The sequence below is a fragment of the Falco peregrinus genome, chromosome 6 (assembly GCF_023634155.1).
Source record: "Falco peregrinus isolate bFalPer1 chromosome 6, bFalPer1.pri, whole genome shotgun sequence".
Taxonomy (NCBI): Eukaryota; Metazoa; Chordata; class Aves; order Falconiformes; family Falconidae; genus Falco; species Falco peregrinus.
Window position 1 is genome coordinate 670,168 of NC_073726.1, and position 18,814 is coordinate 688,981.

Consider the following 18,814-nt stretch of genomic DNA (forward strand, 5'->3'; position numbering starts at 1 on the left):
AAGGCACCACAAATGTTGTTCTACCTGCTTTCTGGGCTGAGATGGGGAACAGCTGAATTTTGGACTCGGCCGGTGACAATATGTTCCAAACACACCCCATGCACAACTCCACCGGGGAAGGTGCCAGACAAGAGTTCTCTTGGTAGTTTTTACATTGCTCCGGTAGGCAGCTGAAAGGCACCACAAAAGTTGTTCTTCCTGCTTTCTGGGCTGAGATGGGGAACCGCTGAATTTTGGAGTCGGCCGGTGACAAAATGTTCCAAACACACCCCATGCACAACTCCACCGGGGAAGGTGCCAGACAAGAGTTCTGTTGGTCCTTTTTACAGTGCTCTGGTAGGCAGCTGAAAGGCACCGCAAAAGTTGTTCTTCCTGCTTTCTGGGCTGAGATGGGGAACTGCTGAATTTTGGACTCGGCCGGTGACAAAATGTTCCAAACACACCCCATGCACAACTCCACCGGGGAAGGTGCCAGACAAGAGTTCTGTTGGTAGTTTTTACATTGCTTTGGTAGGCAGCTGAAAGGCACCACAAAAGTTGTTCTTCCTGCTTTCTGGGCTGAGATGGGGAACCGCTGAATTTTGGAGTCGGCCGGTGACAAAGTGTTCCAAACACACCCCATGCACAACTCCACCGGGGAAGGTGCCAGACAAGAGTTCTTTTGGTAGTTTTTACAATGCTCCGGTAGACAGCTGAAAGGCACCACAAATGTTGTTCTTCCTGCTTTCTGGGCTGAGATGGGGAACCGCTGAATTTTGGACTCGGCCGGTGACAAAATGTGCCAAACACACCCCATGCACAACTCCACCGGGGAAGGTGCCAGAAAGGAGTTCTGTTGGTAGTTTTTACATTGCTTTGGTAGGCAGCTGAAAGGCACCACAAAAGTTGTTCTACCTGCTTTCTGGGCTGAGATGGGGAACTGCTGAATTTTGGACTCGGCCGGTGACAAAATGTTCCAAACACACCCCATGCACAACTCCACCGGGGAAGGTGCCAGACAAGAGTTCTGTTGGTAGTTTTTACATTGCTCCGGTAGGCAGCTGAAAGGCACCATAAAAGTAGTCCTACCTGCTTTCTGGGCTGTGATGGGGAACCTCTGAATTTTGGAGTCAGCCGGTGACAAAATGTTCCAAACACACCCCATGCACAACTCCACCGGGGAAGGTGCCAGACAAGAGTTCTTTTGGTAGTTTTTACACTACCTTGGTAGGCAGCTGAAAGGCACCACAAAAGTTGTTCTTCCTGCTTTCTGGGCTGAGATGGGGAACCGCTGAATTTTGGAGTCGGCCGGTAGACAATATGTTCCAAACACACCCCATGCACAACTCCACCGGGGAAGGTGTCAGAAAGGAGTTCTTTTGGTAGTTTTTACACTACCTTGGTAGGCAGCTGAAAGGCACCACAAAAGTTGTTCTTCCTGCTTTCTGGGCTGAGATGGGGAACCGCTGAATTTTGGACTCGGCCGGTGACAAAATGTTCCAAACACACCCCATGCACAACTCCACCGGGGAAGGTGTCAGAAAGGAGTTCTGTTGGTAGTTTTTACACTACCTTGGTAGGCAGCTGAAAAGCACCAAAAAAGTTGTTCTACCTGCTTTCTGGGCTGAGATGGGGAACCGCTGAATTTTGGAGTCGGCCGGTGACAAAATGTTCCAAACACACCCCATGCACAACTCCACCGGGGAAGGTGCCAGAAAGGAGTTCTTTTGGTAGTTTTTATACTACCTTGGTAGGCAGCTGAAAGGCACCACAAAAGTTGTTCTACCTGCTTTCTGGGCTGAGATGGGGAACCGCTGAATTTTGGACTCGGCCGGTGACAAAATGTTCCAAACACACCCCATGCACAACTCCACCGGGGAAGGTGCCAGACAAGAGTTCTGTTGGTAGTTTTTACATTGCTTTGGTAGGCAGCTGAAAGGCACCACAAAAGTTGTTCTTCCTGCTTTCTGGGTTGAGATGGGGAACTGCTGAATTTTGGACTCGGCCGGTGACAAAATATTCCAAACACAGCCCATGCACAACTCCACCGCGGAAGGTGCCAGACAAGAGTTCTTTTGGTAGTTTTTACACTACCTTGGTAGGCAGCTGAAAAGCACCACAAAAGTTGTTCTTCCTGCTTTCTGGGCTGAGATGGGGAACTGCTGAATTTTGGAGTCGGCCGGTAGACAATATGTTCCAAACACACCCCATGCACAACTCCACCGGGGAAGGTGCCAGACAAGAGTTCTTTTGGTAGTTTTTACGCTACCTTGGTAGGCAGCTGAAAGGCACCACAAAAGTTGTTCTTCCTGCTTTCTGGGCTGAGATGGGGAACTGCTGAATTTTGGACTCGGCCGGTGACAAAATGTTCCAAACACACCCCATGCACAACTCCACCGGGGAAGGTGCCAGACAAGAGTTCTGTTGGTAGTTTTTACATTGCTTTGGTAGGCAGCTAGAAAGGCACCACAAAAGTTGTTCTACCTGCTTTCTGGGCTGAGATGGGGTACTGCTGAATTTTGGACTCGGCTGGTGACAAAATGTGCCAAACACACCCCATGCACAACTCCACCGGGGAAGGTGCCAGAAAGGAGTTCTGTTGGTAGTTTTTACATTGCTTTGGTAGGCAGCTGAAAGGCACCACAAAAGTTGTTCTTCCTGCTTTCTGGGCTGAGATGGGGAACCGCTGAATTTTGGACTCGGCCGGTGACAAAATGTTCCAAACACACCCCATGCACAACTCCACCGGGGAAGGTGCCAGACAAGAGTTCTGTTGGTCCTTTTTACAGTGCTCTGGTAGGCAGCTGAAAGGCACCGCAAAAGTTGTTCTTCCTGCTTTCTGGGCTGAGATGGGGAACTGCTGAATTTTGGACTCGGCCGGTGACAAAATGTTCCAAACACACCCCATGCACAACTCCACCGGGGAAGGTGCCAGACAAGAGTTCTGTTGGTAGTTTTTACATTGCTTTGGTAGGCAGCTGAAAGGCACCACAAATGTTGTTCTTCCTGCTTTCTGGGCTGAGATGGGGAACCGCTGAATTTTGGAGTCGGCCGGTGACAAAGTGTTCCAAACACACCCCATGCACAACTCCACCGGGGAAGGTGCCAGACAAGAGTTCTGTTGGTCCTTTTTACAGTGCTCTGGTAGGCAGCTGAAAGGCACCGCAAAAGTTGTTCTTCCTGCTTTCTGGGCTGAGATGGGGAACTGCTGAATTTTGGACTCGCCTGGTGACAAATTTTCCAAAAACACCCTATGCACAACTCCACCGGGGAAGGTGCCAGACAAGAGTTCTGTTGGTAGTTTTTACAATGCTCCGGTAGACAGCTGAAAGGCACCACAAAACTTGTCCTACCTGCTTTCTGGGCTGAGATGGGGAACCGCTGAATTTTGGAGTCGGCCGGTGACAAAATGTTCCAAACACACCCCATGCACAACTCCACCGGGGAAGGTGCCAGACAAGAGTTCTCTTGGTAGTTTTTACATTGCTCCGGTAGGCAGCTGAAAGGCACCACAAAAGTTGTTCTTCCTGCTTTCTGGGCTGAGATGGGGAGCCGCTGAATTTTGGAGTCGGCCGGTGACAAAATGTTCCAAACACACCCCATGCACAACTCCACCGGGGAAGGTGCCAGACAAGAGTTCTGTTGGTCCTTTTTACAGTGCTCTGGTAGGCAGCTGAAAGGCACCGCAAAAGTTGTTCTTCCTGCTTTCTGGGCTGAGATGGGGAACTGCTGAATTTTGGACTCGGCCGGTGACAAAATGTTCCAAACACACCCCATGCACAACTCCACCGGGGAAGGTGCCAGACAAGAGTTCTGTTGGTAGTTTTTACATTGCTTTGGTAGGCAGCTGAAAGGCACCACAAAAGTTGTTCTTCCTGCTTTCTGGGCTGAGATGGGGAACCGCTGAATTTTGGAGTCGGCCGGTGACAAAGTGTTCCAAACACACCCCATGCACAACTCCACCGGGGAAGGTGCCAGACAAGAGTTCTGTTGGTCCTTTTTACAGTGCTCTGGTAGGCAGCTGAAAGGCACCGCAAAAGTTGTTCTTCCTGCTTTCTGGGCTGAGATGGGGAACTGCTGAATTTTGGACTCGCCTGGTGACAAATTTTCCAAAAACACCCTATGCACAACTCCACCGGGGAAGGTGCCAGACAAGAGTTCTGTTGGTAGTTTTCACAATGCTCCGGTAGACAGCTGAAAGGCACCACAAAACTTGTCTTACCTGCTTTCTGGGCTGTGATGGGGAACCTCTGAATTTTGGAGTCGGCCGGTGACAAAATGTTCCAAACACACCCCATGCACAACTCCACCGGGGAAGGTGCCAGACAAGAGTTCTCTTGGTAGTTTTTACATTGCTCCGGTAGGCAGCTGAAAGGCACCACAATAGTTGTTCTACCTGCTTTCTGGGCTAGAGATGGGGAACCGCTGAATTTTGGAGTCGGCCGGTGACAAAATGTTCCAAACACACCCCATGCACAACTCCACCGGGGAAGGTGCCAGACAAGAGTTCTCTTCATAGTTTTTACATTGCTTTGGTAGGCAGCTGAAAGGCACCACAAAAGTTGTTCTTCCTGCTTTCTGGGCTGAGATGGGGAACTGCTGAATTTTGGACTCGCCTGGTGACAAAATGTTCCAAACACACCCCATGCACAACTGCACCGGGGAAGGTGCCAGACAAGAGTTCTGTTGGTAGTTTTTACATTACTTTGGTAGGCAGCTGAAAGGCACCACAAAAGTTGTTCTTCCTGCTTTCTGGGCTGAGATGGGGAATCCCTGAATTTTGGACTCGGATGGTGACAAAGTGTTCCAAACACACCCCATGCACAACTCCACCGGGGAAGGTGCCAGACAAGAGTTCTGTTGGTAGTTTTTACATTGCTCCTGTAGGCAGCTGAAAGGCACCACAAATGTTGTTCTTCCTGCTTTCTGGGCTGAGATGGGGAACCGCTGAATTTTGGAGTCGGCCGGTGACAAAGTGTTCCAAACACACCCCATGCACAACTCCACCGGGGAAGGTGCCAGACAAGAGTTCTGTTGGTAGTTTTTACATTGCTCCTGTAGGCAGCTGAAAGGCACCACAAATGTTGTTCTTCCTGCTTTCTGGGCTGAGATGGGGAATCCCTGAATTTTGGACTCGGATGGTGACAAAATGTTCCAAACACACCCCATGCACAACTCCACCGGGGAAGGTGCCAGACAAGAGTTCTCTTGGTAGTTTTTACATTGCTCCTGTAGGCAGCTGAAAGGCACCACAAATGTTGTTCTTCCTGCTTTCTGGGCTGAGATGGGGAACCGCTGAATTTTGGAGTCGGCCGGTGACAAAGTGTTCCAAACACACCCCATGCACAACTCCACCGGGGAAGGTGCCAGACAAGAGTTCTGTTGGTAGTTTTTACATTGCTCCTGTAGGCAGCTGAAAGGCACCACAAATGTTGTTCTTCCTGCTTTCTGGGCTGAGATGGGGAACCTCTGAATTTTGGAGTCGGCCGGTGACAAAATGTTCCAAACACACCCCATGCACAACTCCACCGGGGAAGGTGTCAGAAAGGAGTTCTGTTGGTAGTTTTTACACTACCTTGGTAGGCAGCTGAAAAGCACAAAAAAAGTTGTTCTACCTGCTTTCTGGGCTGAGATGGGGAACGGCTGAATTTTGGAGTCGGCCGGTGAGAAAATGTTCCAAACACACGCCAAGCACAACTCCACCGGGGAAGGTGCCAGAAAGGAGTTCTTTTGGTAGTTTTTATACTACCTTGGTAGGCAGCTGAAAGGCACAAAAAAAGTTGTTCTACCTGCTTTCTGGGCTGAGATGGGGAACCGCTGAATTTTGGACTCGGCCGGTGACAAAATGTTCCAAACACACCCCATGCACAACTCCACCGGGGAAGGTGTCAGAAAGGAGTTCTGTTGGTAGTTTTTACATTGCTTTGGTAGGCAGCTGAAAGGCACCACAAATGTTGTTCTACCTGCTTTCTGGGCTGAGATGGGGAACAGCTGAATTTTGGAGTCGGCCGGTGACAATATGTTCCAAAAACACCCCATGCACAACTCCACCGGGGAAGGTGCCAGACAAGAGTTCTCTTGGTAGTTTTTATATTGCTCCGGTAGGCAGCTGAAAGGCACCACAAAACTTGTCCTACCTGCTTTCTGGGCTGTGATGGGGAACCTCTGAATTTTGGAGTCGGCCGGTGACAAAATGTTCCAAACACACCCCATGCACAACTCCACCGGGGAAGGTGCCAGACAAGAGTTCTCTTCATTGTTTTTACATTGCTCCGGTAGGCAGCTGAAAGGCACCACAAAAGTTGTTCTTCCTGCTTTCTGGGCTGAGATGGGGAACGGCTGAATTTTGGAGTCGGCCGGTGACAAAGTGTTCCAAACACACCCCATGCACAACTCCACCGGGGAAGGTGCCAGACAAGAGTTCTGTTGGTAGTTTTTACATTGCTCCTGTAGGCAGCTGAAAGGCACCACAAATGTTGTTCTTCCTGCTTTCTGGGCTGAGATGGGGAACCTCTGAATTTTGGACTCGGCCGGTGACAAAATGTGCCAAACACACCCCATGCACAACTCCACCGGGGAAGGTGTCAGAAAGGAGTTCTGTTGGTAGTTTTTACACTACCTTGGTAGGCAGCTGAAAAGCACAAAAAAAGTTGTTCTACCTGCTTTCTGGGCTGAGATGGGGAACGGCTGAATTTTGGAGTCGGCTGGTGACAAAATGTTCCAAACACACCCCATGCACAACTCCACCGGGGAAGGTGCCAGAAAGGAGTTCTTTTGGTAGTTTTTATACTACCTTGGTAGGCAGCTGAAAGGCACCACAATAGTTGTTCTACCTGCTTTCTGGGCTGAGATGGGGAACCGCTGAATTTTGGAGTCGGCCGGTGACAAAATGTTCCAAACACACCCCATGCACAACTCCACCGGGGAAGGTGCCAGACAAGAGTTCTCTTCATAGTTTTTACATTGCTCCGGTAGGCAGCTGAAAGGCACCACAAATGTTGTTCTTCCTGCTTTCTGGGCTGAGATGGGGTACTGCTGAATTTTGGACTCGGCTGGTGACAAAATATTCCAAACACACCCCATGCACAACTCCACCGGGGAAGGTGCCAGAAAAGAGTTCTCTTGGTAGTTTTTACATTGCTTTGGTAGGCAGCTGAAAGGCACCACAAAAGTTGTTCTTCCTGCTTTCTGGGCTGAGATGGGGAACTGCTGAATTTTGGACTCGCCTGGTGACAAATTTTCCAAAAACACCCCATGCACAACTCCACCGGGGAAGGTGCCAGAAAAGAGTTCTGTTGGTAGTTTTTACACTACCTTGGTAGGCAGCTGAAAAGCACAAAAAAAGTTGTTCTACCTGCTTTCTGGGCTGAGATGGGGAACGGCTGAATTTTGGACTCGGCCGGTGACAATATGTTCCAAACACACCCCATGCACAACTCCACCGGGGAAGGTGCCAGACAAGAGTTCTCTTCATTGTTTTTACATTGCTCCGGTAGGCTGCTGAAAGGCACCACAAAAGTTGTTCTACCTGCTTTCTGGGCTGTGATGGGGAACCTCTGAATTTTGGAGTCGGCCGGTGACAAAATGTTCCAAACACACCCCATGCACAACTCCACCGGGGAAGGAGCCAGACAAGAGTTTTCTTCATTGTTTTTACATTGCTCCGGTAGGCAGCTGAAAGGCACCACAAATGTTGTTCTACCTGCTTTCTGGGCTGAGATGGGGAACGGCTGAATTTTGGAGTCGGCTGGTGACAATATGTTCCAAACACACCCCATGCACAACTCCACCGGGGAAGGTGCCAGACAAGAGTTCTGTTGGTAGTTTTTACATTGCTCCGGTAGGCAGCTGAAAGGCACCACAAAAGTTGTTCTACCTGCTTTCTGGGCTGAGATGGGGAACTGCTGAATTTTGGAGTCGGCTGGTGACAAAATGTTCCAAACACACCCCATGCACAACTGCACCGGGGAAGGTGCCAGACAAGAGTTCTGTTGGTAGTTTTTACATTACTTTGGTAGGCAGCTGAAAGGAACCACAAAAGTTGTTCTTCCTGCTTTCTGGGCTGAGATGGGGAATCCCTGAATTTTGGACTCGGATGGTGACAAAGTGTTCCAAACACACCCCATGCACAACTCCACCGGGGAAGGTGCCAGACAAGAGTTCTCTTGGTAGTTTTTACATTGCTCCTGTAGGCAGCTGAAAGGCACCACAAATGTTGTTCTTCCTGCTTTCTGGGCTGAGATGGGGAACCGCTGAATTTTGGAGTCGGCCGGTGACAAAGTGTTCCAAACACACCCCATGCACAACTCCACCGGGGAAGGTGCCAGACAAGAGTTCTGTTGGTAGTTTTTACATTGCTCCTGTAGGCAGCTGAAAGGCACCACAAATGTTGTTCTTCCTGCTTTCTGGGCTGAGATGGGGAACCTCTGAATTTTGGAGTCGGCCGGTGACAAAATGTGCCAAACACACCCCATGCACAACTCCACCGGGGAAGGTGTCAGAAAGGAGTTCTGTTGGTAGTTTTTACACTACCTTGGTAGGCAGCTGAAAAGCACAAAAAAAGTTGTTCTACCTGCTTTCTGGGCTGAGATGGGGAACGGCTGAATTTTGGAGTCGGCCGGTGACAAAATGTTCCAAACACACGCCAAGCACAACTCCACCGGGGAAGGTGCCAGAAAGGAGTTCTTTTGGTAGTTTTTATACTACCTTGGTAGGCAGCTGAAAGGCACAAAAAAAGTTGTTCTACCTGCTTTCTGGGCTGAGATGGGGAACCGCTGAATTTTGGACTCGGCCGGTGACAAAATGTTCCAAACACACCCCATGCACAACTCCACCGGGGAAGGTGTCAGAAAGGAGTTCTGTTGGTAGTTTTTACATTGCTTTTGTAGGCCGCTGAAAGGCACCACAAAAGTTGTTCTACCTGCTTTCTGGGCTGAGATGGGGAACTGCTGAATTTTGGAGTCGGCCGGTGACAATATGTTCCAAACACACCCCATGCACAACTCCACCGGGGAAGGTGCCAGACAAGAGTTCTCTTGGTAGTTTTTATATTGCTCCGGTAGGCAGCTGAAAGGCACCACAAAACTTGTCCTACCTGCTTTCTGGGCTGTGATGGGGAACCTCTGAATTTTGGAGTCGGCCGGTGACAAAATGTTCCAAACACACCCCATGCACAACTCCACCGGGGAAGGTGCCAGACAAGAGTTCTCTTCATTGTTTTTACATTGCTCCGGTAGGCAGCTGAAAGGCACCACAAATGTTGTTCTACCTGCTTTCTGGGCTGAGATGGGGAACGGCTGAATTTTGGAGTCGGCTGGTGACAATATGTTCCAAACACACCCCATGCACAACTCCACCGGGGAAGGTGCCAGACAAGAGTTCTGTTGGTAGTTTTTACATTGCTCCTGTAGGCAGCTGAAAGGCACCACAAATGTTGTTCTTCCTGCTTTCTGGGCTGAGATGGGGAACCTCTGAATTTTGGACTCGGCCGGTGACAAAATGTTCCAAACACACCCCATGCACAACTCCACCGGGGAAGGTGTCAGAAAGGAGTTCTGTTGGTAGTTTTTACACTACCTTGGTAGGCAGCTGAAAAGCACAAAAAAAGTTGTTCTACCTGCTTTCTGGGCTGAGATGGGGAACGGCTGAATTTTGGAGTCGGCCGGTGACAAAATGTTCCAAACACACCCCATGCACAACTCCACCGGGGAAGGTGCCAGACAAGAGTTCTGTTGGTCCTTTTTACAGTGCTCTGGTAGGCAGCTGAAAGGCACCGCAAAAGTTGTTCTTCCTGCTTTCTGGGCTGAGATGGGGAACTGCTGAATTTTGGACTCGCCTGGTGACAAATTTTCCAAAAACACCCTATGCACAACTCCACCGGGGAAGGTGCCAGACAAGAGTTCTTTTGGTAGTTTTTACAATGCTCCGGTAGGCAGCTGAAAGGCACCACAATAGTTGTTCTACCTGCTTTCTGGGCTGAGATGGGGAACCGCTGAATTTTGGAGTCGGCCGGTGACAAAATGTTCCAAACACACCCCATGCACAACTCCACCGGGGAAGGTGCCAGACAAGAGTTCTCTTCATAGTTTTTACATTGCTCCGGTAGGCAGCTGAAAGGCACCACAAATGTTGTTCTTCCTGCTTTCTGGGCTGAGATGGGGTACTGCTGAATTTTGGACTCGGCTGGTGACAAAATATTCCAAACACACCCCATGCACAACTCCACCGGGGAAAGTGCCAGAAAAGAGTTCTCTTGGTAGTTTTTACATTGCTTTGGTAGGCAGCTGAAAGGCACCACAAAAGTTGTTCTTCCTGCTTTCTGGGCTGAGATGGGGAACTGCTGAATTTTGGACTCGCCTGGTGACAAATTTTCCAAAAACACCCCATGCACAACTCCACCGGGGAAGGTGCCAGAAAAGAGTTCTGTTGGTAGTTTTTACACTACCTTGGTAGGCAGCTGAAAAGCACAAAAAAAGTTGTTCTACCTGCTTTCTGGGCTGAGATGGGGAACGGCTGAATTTTGGACTCGGCCGGTGACAATATGTTCCAAACACACCCCATGCACAACTCCACCGGGGAAGGTGCCAGACAAGAGTTCTCTTCATTGTTTTTACATTGCTCCGGTAGGCTGCTGAAAGGCACCACAAAAGTTGTTCTACCTGCTTTCTGGGCTGTGATGGGGAACCTCTGAATTTTGGAGTCGGCCGGTGACAAAATGTTCCAAACACACCCCATGCACAACTCCACCGGGGAAGGAGCCAGACAAGAGTTTTCTTCATTGTTTTTACATTGCTCCGGTAGGCAGCTGAAAGGCACCACAAATGTTGTTCTACCTGCTTTCTGGGCTGAGATGGGGAACGGCTGAATTTTGGAGTCGGCTGGTGACAATATGTTCCAAACACACCCCATGCACAACTCCACCGGGGAAGGTGCCAGACAAGAGTTCTGTTGGTAGTTTTTACATTGCTCCGGTAGGCAGCTGAAAGGCACCACAAAAGTTGTTCTACCTGCTTTCTGGGCTGAGATGGGGAACTGCTGAATTTTGGAGTCGGCTGGTGACAAAATGTTCCAAACACACCCCATGCACAACTGCACCGGGGAAGGTGCCAGACAAGAGTTCTGTTGGTAGTTTTTACATTACTTTGGTAGGCAGCTGAAAGGAACCACAAAAGTTGTTCTTCCTGCTTTCTGGGCTGAGATGGGTAATCCCTGAATTTTGGACTCGGATGGTGACAAAGTGTTCCAAACACACCCCATGCACAACTCCACCGGGGAAGGTGCCAGACAAGAGTTCTCTTGGTAGTTTTTACATTGCTCCTGTAGGCAGCTGAAAGGCACCACAAATGTTGTTCTTCCTGCTTTCTGGGCTGAGATGGGGAACCGCTGAATTTTGGAGTCGGCCGGTGACAAATTGTTCCAAACACACCCCATGCACAACTCCACCGGGGAAGGTGCCAGACAAGAGTTCTCTTGGTAGTTTTTACATTGCTCCTGTAGGCAGCTGAAAGGCACCACAAATGTTGTTCTTCCTGCTTTCTGGGCTGAGATGGGGAACCTCTGAATTTTGGAGTCGGCCGGTGACAAAATGTGCCAAACACACCCCATGCACAACTCCACCGGGGAAGGTGTCAGAAAGGAGTTCTGTTGGTAGTTTTTACACTACCTTGGTAGGCAGCTGAAAAGCACAAAAAAAGTTGTTCTACCTGCTTTCTGGGCTGAGATGGGGAACGGCTGAATTTTGGAGTCGGCCGGTGACAAAATGTTCCAAACACACCCCATGCACAACTCCACCGGGGAAGGTGCCAGAAAGGAGTTCTTTTGGTAGTTTTTATACTACCTTGGTAGGCAGCTGAAAGGCACAAAAAAAGTTGTTCTACCTGCTTTCTGGGCTGAGATGGGGAACCGCTGAATTTTGGACTCGGCCGGTGACAAAATGTTCCAAACACACCCCATGCACAACTCCACCGGGGAAGGTGTCAGAAAGGAGTTCTGTTGGTAGTTTTTACATTGCTTTTGTAGGCCGCTGAAAGGCACCACAAAAGTTGTTCTACCTGCTTTCTGGGCTGAGATGGGGAACCTCTGAATTTTGGAGTCGGCCGGTGACAATATGTTCCAAACACACCCCATGCACAACTCCACCGGGGAAGGTGCCAGACAAGAGTTCTCTTGGTAGTTTTTATATTGCTCCGGTAGGCAGCTGAAAGGCACCACAAAACTTGTCCTACCTGCTTTCTGGGCTGTGATGGGGAACCTCTGAATTTTGGAGTCGGCCGGTGACAAAATGTTCCAAACACACCCCATGCACAACTCCACCGGGGAAGGTGCCAGACAAGAGTTCTCTTCATTGTTTTTACATTGCTCCGGTAGGCAGCTGAAAGGCACCACAAATGTTGTTCTACCTGCTTTCTGGGCTGAGATGGGGAACGGCTGAATTTTGGAGTCGGCTGGTGACAATATGTTCCAAACACACCCCATGCACAACTCCACCGGGGAAGGTGCCAGACAAGAGTTCTGTTGGTAGTTTTTACATTGCTCCTGTAGGCAGCTGAAAGGCACCACAAATGTTGTTCTTCCTGCTTTCTGGGCTGAGATGGGGAACCTCTGAATTTTGGACTCGGCCGGTGACAAAATGTTCCAAACACACCCCATGCACAACTCCACCGGGGAAGGTGTCAGAAAGAAGTTCTGTTGGTAGTTTTTACACTACCTTGGTAGGCAGCTGAAAAGCACAAAAAAAGTTGTTCTACCTGCTTTCTGGGCTGAGATGGGGAACGGCTGAATTTTGGAGTCGGCCGGTGACAAAATGTTCCAAACACACCCCATGCACAACTCCACCGGGGAAGGTGCCAGAAAGGAGTTCTTTTGGTAGTTTTTATACTACCTTGGTAGGCAGCTGAAAGGCACAAAAAAAGTTGTTCTACCTGCTTTCTGGGCTGAGATGGGGAACCGCTGAATTTTGGACTCGGCCGGTGACAAAATGTTCCAAACACACCCCATGCACAACTCCACCGGGGAAGGTGTCAGAAAGGAGTTCTGTTGGTAGTTTTTACATTGCTTTGGTAGGCAGCTGAAAGGCACCACAAAAGTTGTTCTACCTGCTTTCTGGGCTGAGATGGGGAACTGCTGAATTTTGGACTCGGCCGGTGACAAAATGTTCCAAACACACCCCATGCACAACTCCACCGGGGAAGGTGCCAGAAACGAGTTCTCTTGGTAGTTTTTACATTGCTCCGGTAGGCAGCTGAAAGGCACCACAAAACTTGTCCTACCTGCTTTCTGGGCTGTGATGGGGAACCTCTGAATTTTGGAGTCGGCCGGTGACAAAATGTTCCAAACACACCCCATGCACAACTCCACCGGGGAAGGTGCCAGACAAGAGTTCTCTTCATTGTTTTTACATTGCTCCGGTAGGCAGCTGAAAGGCACCACAAATGTTGTTCTACCTGCTTTCTGGGCTAGAGATGGGGAACGGCTGAATTTTGGACTCGGCCGGTGACAATATGTTCCAAACACACCCCATGCACAACTCCACCGGGGAAGGTGCCAGACAAGAGTTCTCTTGGTAGTTTTTACATTGCTCCGGTAGGCAGCTGAAAGGCACCACAAAAGTTGTTCTTCCTGCTTTCTGGGCTGAGATGGGGAACCGCTGAATTTTGGAGTCGGCCGGTGACAAAATGTTCCAAACACACCCCATGCACAACTCCACCGGGGAAGGTGCCAGACAAGAGTTCTGTTGGTCCTTTTTACAGTGCTCTGGTAGGCAGCTGAAAGGCACCACAAAAGTTGTTCTTCCTGCTTTCTGGGCTGAGATGGGGAACTGCTGAATTTTGGACTCGGCCGGTGACAAAATGTTCCAAACACACCCCATGCACAACTCCACCGGGGAAGGTGCCAGACAAGAGTTCTTTTGGTAGTTTTTACAATGCTCCGGTAGACAGCTGAAAGGCACCACAAATGTTGTTCTTCCTGCTTTCTGGGCTGAGATGGGGAACCGCTGAATTTTGGACTCGGCCGGTGACAAAATGTGCCAAACACACCCCATGCACAACTCCACCGGGGAAGGTGCCAGAAAGGAGTTCTGTTGGTAGTTTTTACATTGCTTTGGTAGGCAGCTGAAAGGCACCACAAATGTTGTTCTACCTGCTTTCTGGGCTGAGATGGGGAACGGCTGAATTTTGGAGTCGGCTGGTGACAATATGTTCCAAACACACCCCATGCACAACTCCACCGGGGAAGGTGCCAGACAAGAGTTCTGTTGGTAGTTTTTACATTGCTCCTGTAGGCAGCTGAAAGGCACCACAAATGTTGTTCTTCCTGCTTTCTGGGCTGAGATGGGGAACCTCTGAATTTTGGACTCGGCCGGTGACAAAATGTTCCAAACACACCCCATGCACAACTCCACCGGGGAAGGTGTCAGAAAGGAGTTCTGTTGGTAGTTTTTACACTACCTTGGTAGGCAGCTGAAAAGCACAAAAAAAGTTGTTCTACCTGCTTTCTGGGCTGAGATGGGGAACGGCTGAATTTTGGAGTCGGCCGGTGACAAAATGTTCCAAACACACCCCATGCACAACTCCACCGGGGAAGGTGCCAGAAAGGAGTTCTTTTGGTAGTTTTTATACTACCTTGGTAGGCAGCTGAAAGGCACCGCAAAAGTTGTTCTTCCTGCTTTCTGGGCTGAGATGGGGAACCGCTGAATTTTGGAGTCGGCCGGTGACAAAGTGTTCCAAACACACCCCATGCACAACTCCACCGGGGAAGGTGCCAGACAAGAGTTCTGTTGGTCCTTTTTACAGTGCTCTGGTAGGCAGCTGAAAGGCACCGCAAAAGTTGTTCTTCCTGCTTTCTGGGCTGAGATGGGGAACTGCTGAATTTTGGACTCGCCTGGTGACAAATTTTCCAAAAACACCCTATGCACAACTCCACCGGGGAAGGTGCCAGACAAGAGTTCTGTTGGTAGTTTTTACAATGCTCCGGTAGGCAGCTGAAAGGCACCACAATAGTTGTTCTACCTGCTTTCTGGGCTGAGATGGGGAACCGCTGAATTTTGGAGTCGGCCGGTGACAAAATGTTCCAAACACACCCCATGCACAACTCCACCGGGGAAGGTGCCAGACAAGAGTTCTCTTCATAGTTTTTACATTGCTCCGGTAGGCAGCTGAAAGGCACCACAAATGTTGTTCTTCCTGCTTTCTGGGCTGAGATGGGGTACTGCTGAATTTTGGACTCGGCTGGTGACAAAATATTCCAAACACACCCCATGCACAACTCCACCGGGGAAAGTGCCAGAAAAGAGTTCTCTTGGTAGTTTTTACATTGCTTTGGTAGGCAGCTGAAAGGCACCACAAAAGTTGTTCTTCCTGCTTTCTGGGCTGAGATGGGGAACTGCTGAATTTTGGACTCGCCTGGTGACAAATTTTCCAAAAACACCCCATGCACAACTCCACCGGGGAAGGTGCCAGAAAAGAGTTCTGTTGGTAGTTTTTACACTACCTTGGTAGGCAGCTGAAAAGCACAAAAAAAGTTGTTCTACCTGCTTTCTGGGCTGAGATGGGGAACGGCTGAATTTTGGACTCGGCCGGTGACAATATGTTCCAAACACACCCCATGCACAACTCCACCGGGGAAGGTGCCAGACAAGAGTTCTCTTCATTGTTTTTACATTGCTCCGGTAGGCAGCTGAAAGGCACCACAAAAGTTGTTCTACCTGCTTTCTGGGCTGTGATGGGGAACCTCTGAATTTTGGAGTCGGCCGGTGACAAAATGTTCCAAACACACCCCATGCACAACTCCACCGGGGAAGGAGCCAGACAAGAGTTTTCTTCATTGTTTTTACATTGCTCCGGTAGGCAGCTGAAAGGCACCACAAATGTTGTTCTACCTGCTTTCTGGGCTGAGATGGGGAACGGCTGAATTTTGGAGTCGGCTGGTGACAATATGTTCCAAACACACCCCATGCACAACTCCACCGGGGAAGGTGCCAGACAAGAGTTCTGTTGGTAGTTTTTACATTGCTCCGGTAGGCAGCTGAAAGGCACCACAAAAGTTGTTCTACCTGCTTTCTGGGCTGAGATGGGGAACTGCTGAATTTTGGAGTCGGCTGGTGACAAAATGTTCCAAACACACCCCATGCACAACTGCACCGGGGAAGGTGCCAGACAAGAGTTCTGTTGGTAGTTTTTACATTACTTTGGTAGGCAGCTGAAAGGAACCACAAAAGTTGTTCTTCCTGCTTTCTGGGCTGAGATGGGTAATCCCTGAATTTTGGACTCGGATGGTGACAAAGTGTTCCAAACACACCCCATGCACAACTCCACCGGGGAAGGTGCCAGACAAGAGTTCTGTTGGTAGTTTTTACATTGCTCCTGTAGGCAGCTGAAAGGCACCACAAATGTTGTTCTTCCTGCTTTCTGGGCTGAGATGGGGAACCGCTGAATTTTGGAGTCGGCCGGTGACAAATTGTTCCAAACACACCCCATGCACAACTCCACCGGGGAAGGTGCCAGACAAGAGTTCTGTTGGTAGTTTTTACATTGCTCCTGTAGGCAGCTGAAAGGCACCACAAATGTTGTTCTTCCTGCTTTCTGGGCTGAGATGGGGAACCTCTGAATTTTGGAGTCGGCCGGTGACAAAATGTGCCAAACACACCCCATGCACAACTCCACCGGGGAAGGTGTCAGAAAGGAGTTCTGTTGGTAGTTTTTACACTACCTTGGTAGGCAGCTGACAAGCACAAAAAAAGTTGTTCTACCTGCTTTCTGGGCTGAGATGGGGAACGGCTGAATTTTGGAGTCGGCCGGTGACAAAATGTTCCAAACACACCCCATGCACAACTCCACCGGGGAAGGTGCCAGAAAGGAGTTCTTTTGGTAGTTTTTATACTACCTTGGTAGGCAGCTGAAAGGCACAAAAAAAGTTGTTCTACCTGCTTTCTGGGCTGAGATGGGGAACCGCTGAATTTTGGACTCGGCCGGTGACAAAATGTTCCAAACACACCCCATGCACAACTCCACCGGGGAAGGTGTCAGAAAGGAGTTCTGTTGGTAGTTTTTACATTGCTTTTGTAGGCCGCTGAAAGGCACCACAAAAGTTGTTCTACCTGCTTTCTGGGCTGAGATGGGGAACCTCTGAATTTTGGAGTCGGCCGGTGACAATATGTTCCAAACACACCCCATGCACAACTCCACCGGGGAAGGTGCCAGACAAGAGTTCTCTTGGTAGTTTTTATATTGCTCCGGTAGGCAGCTGAAAGGCACCACAAAACTTGTCCTACCTGCTTTCTGGGCTGTGATGGGGAACCTCTGAATTTTGGAGTCGGCCGGTGACAAAATGTTCCAAACACACCCCATGCACAACTCCACCGGGGAAGGTGCCAGACAAGAGTTCTCTTCATTGTTTTTACATTGCTCCGGTAGGCAGCTGAAAGGCACCACAAATGTTGTTCTACCTGCTTTCTGGGCTGAGATGGGGAACGGCTGAATTTTGGAGTCGGCCGGTGACAATATGTTCCAAACACACCCCATGCACAACTCCACCGGGGAAGGTGCCAGAAAGGAGTTCTGTTGGTAGTTTTTATACTACCTTGGTAGGCAGCTGAAAGGCACCGCAAAAGTTGTTCTTCCTGCTTTCTGGGCTGAGATGGGGAACCGCTGAATTTTGGAGTCGGCCGGTGACAAAGTGTTCCAAACACACCCCATGCACAACTCCACCGGGGAAGGTGCCAGACAAGAGTTCTGTTGGTCCTTTTTACAGTGCTCTGGTAGGCAGCTGAAAGGCACCGCAAAAGTTGTTCTTCCTGCTTTCTGGGCTGAGATGGGGAACTGCTGAATTTTGGACTCGCCTGGTGACAAATTTTCCAAAAACACCCTATGCACAACTCCACCGGGGAAGGTGCCAGACAAGAGTTCTGTTGGTAGTTTTTACAATGCTCCGGTAGGCAGCTGAAAGGCACCACAATAGTTGTTCTACCTGCTTTCTGGGCTGAGATGGGGAACCGCTGAATTTTGGAGTCGGCCGGTGACAAAATGTTCCAAACACACCCCATGCACAACTCCACCGGGGAAGGTGCCAGACAAGAGTTCTCTTCATAGTTTTTACATTGCTCCGGTAGGCAGCTGAAAGGCACCACAAATGTTGTTCTTCCTGCTTTCTGGGCTGAGATGGGGTACTGCTGAATTTTGGACTCGGCTGGTGACAAAATATTCCAAACACACCCCATGCACAACTCCACCGGGGAAAGTGCCAGAAAAGAGTTCTCTTGGTAGTTTTTACATTGCTTTGGTAGGCAGCTGAAAGGCACCACAAAAGTTGTTCTTCCTGCTTTCTGGGCTGAGATGGGGAACTGCTGAATTTTGGACTCGCCTGGTGACAAATTTTCCAAAAACACCCCATGCACAACTCCACCGGGGAAGGTGCCAGAAAAGAGTTCTGTTGGTAGTTTTTACACTACCTTGGTAGGCAGCTGAAAAGCACAAAAAAAGTTGTTCTACCTGCTTTCTGGGCTGAGATGGGGAACGGCTGAATTTTGGACTCGGCCGGTGACAATATGTTCCAAACACACCCCATGCACAACTCCACCGGGGAAGGTGCCAGACAAGAGTTCTCTTCATTGTTTTTACATTGCTCCGGTAGGCTGCTGAAAGGCACCACAAAAGTTGTTCTACCTGCTTTCTGGGCTGTGATGGGGAACCTCTGAATTTTGGAGTCGGCCGGTGACAAAATGTTCCAAACACACCCCATGCACAACTCCACCGGGGAAGGAGCCAGACAAGAGTTTTCTTCATTGTTTTTACATTGCTCCGGTAGGCAGCTGAAAGGCACCACAAATGTTGTTCTACCT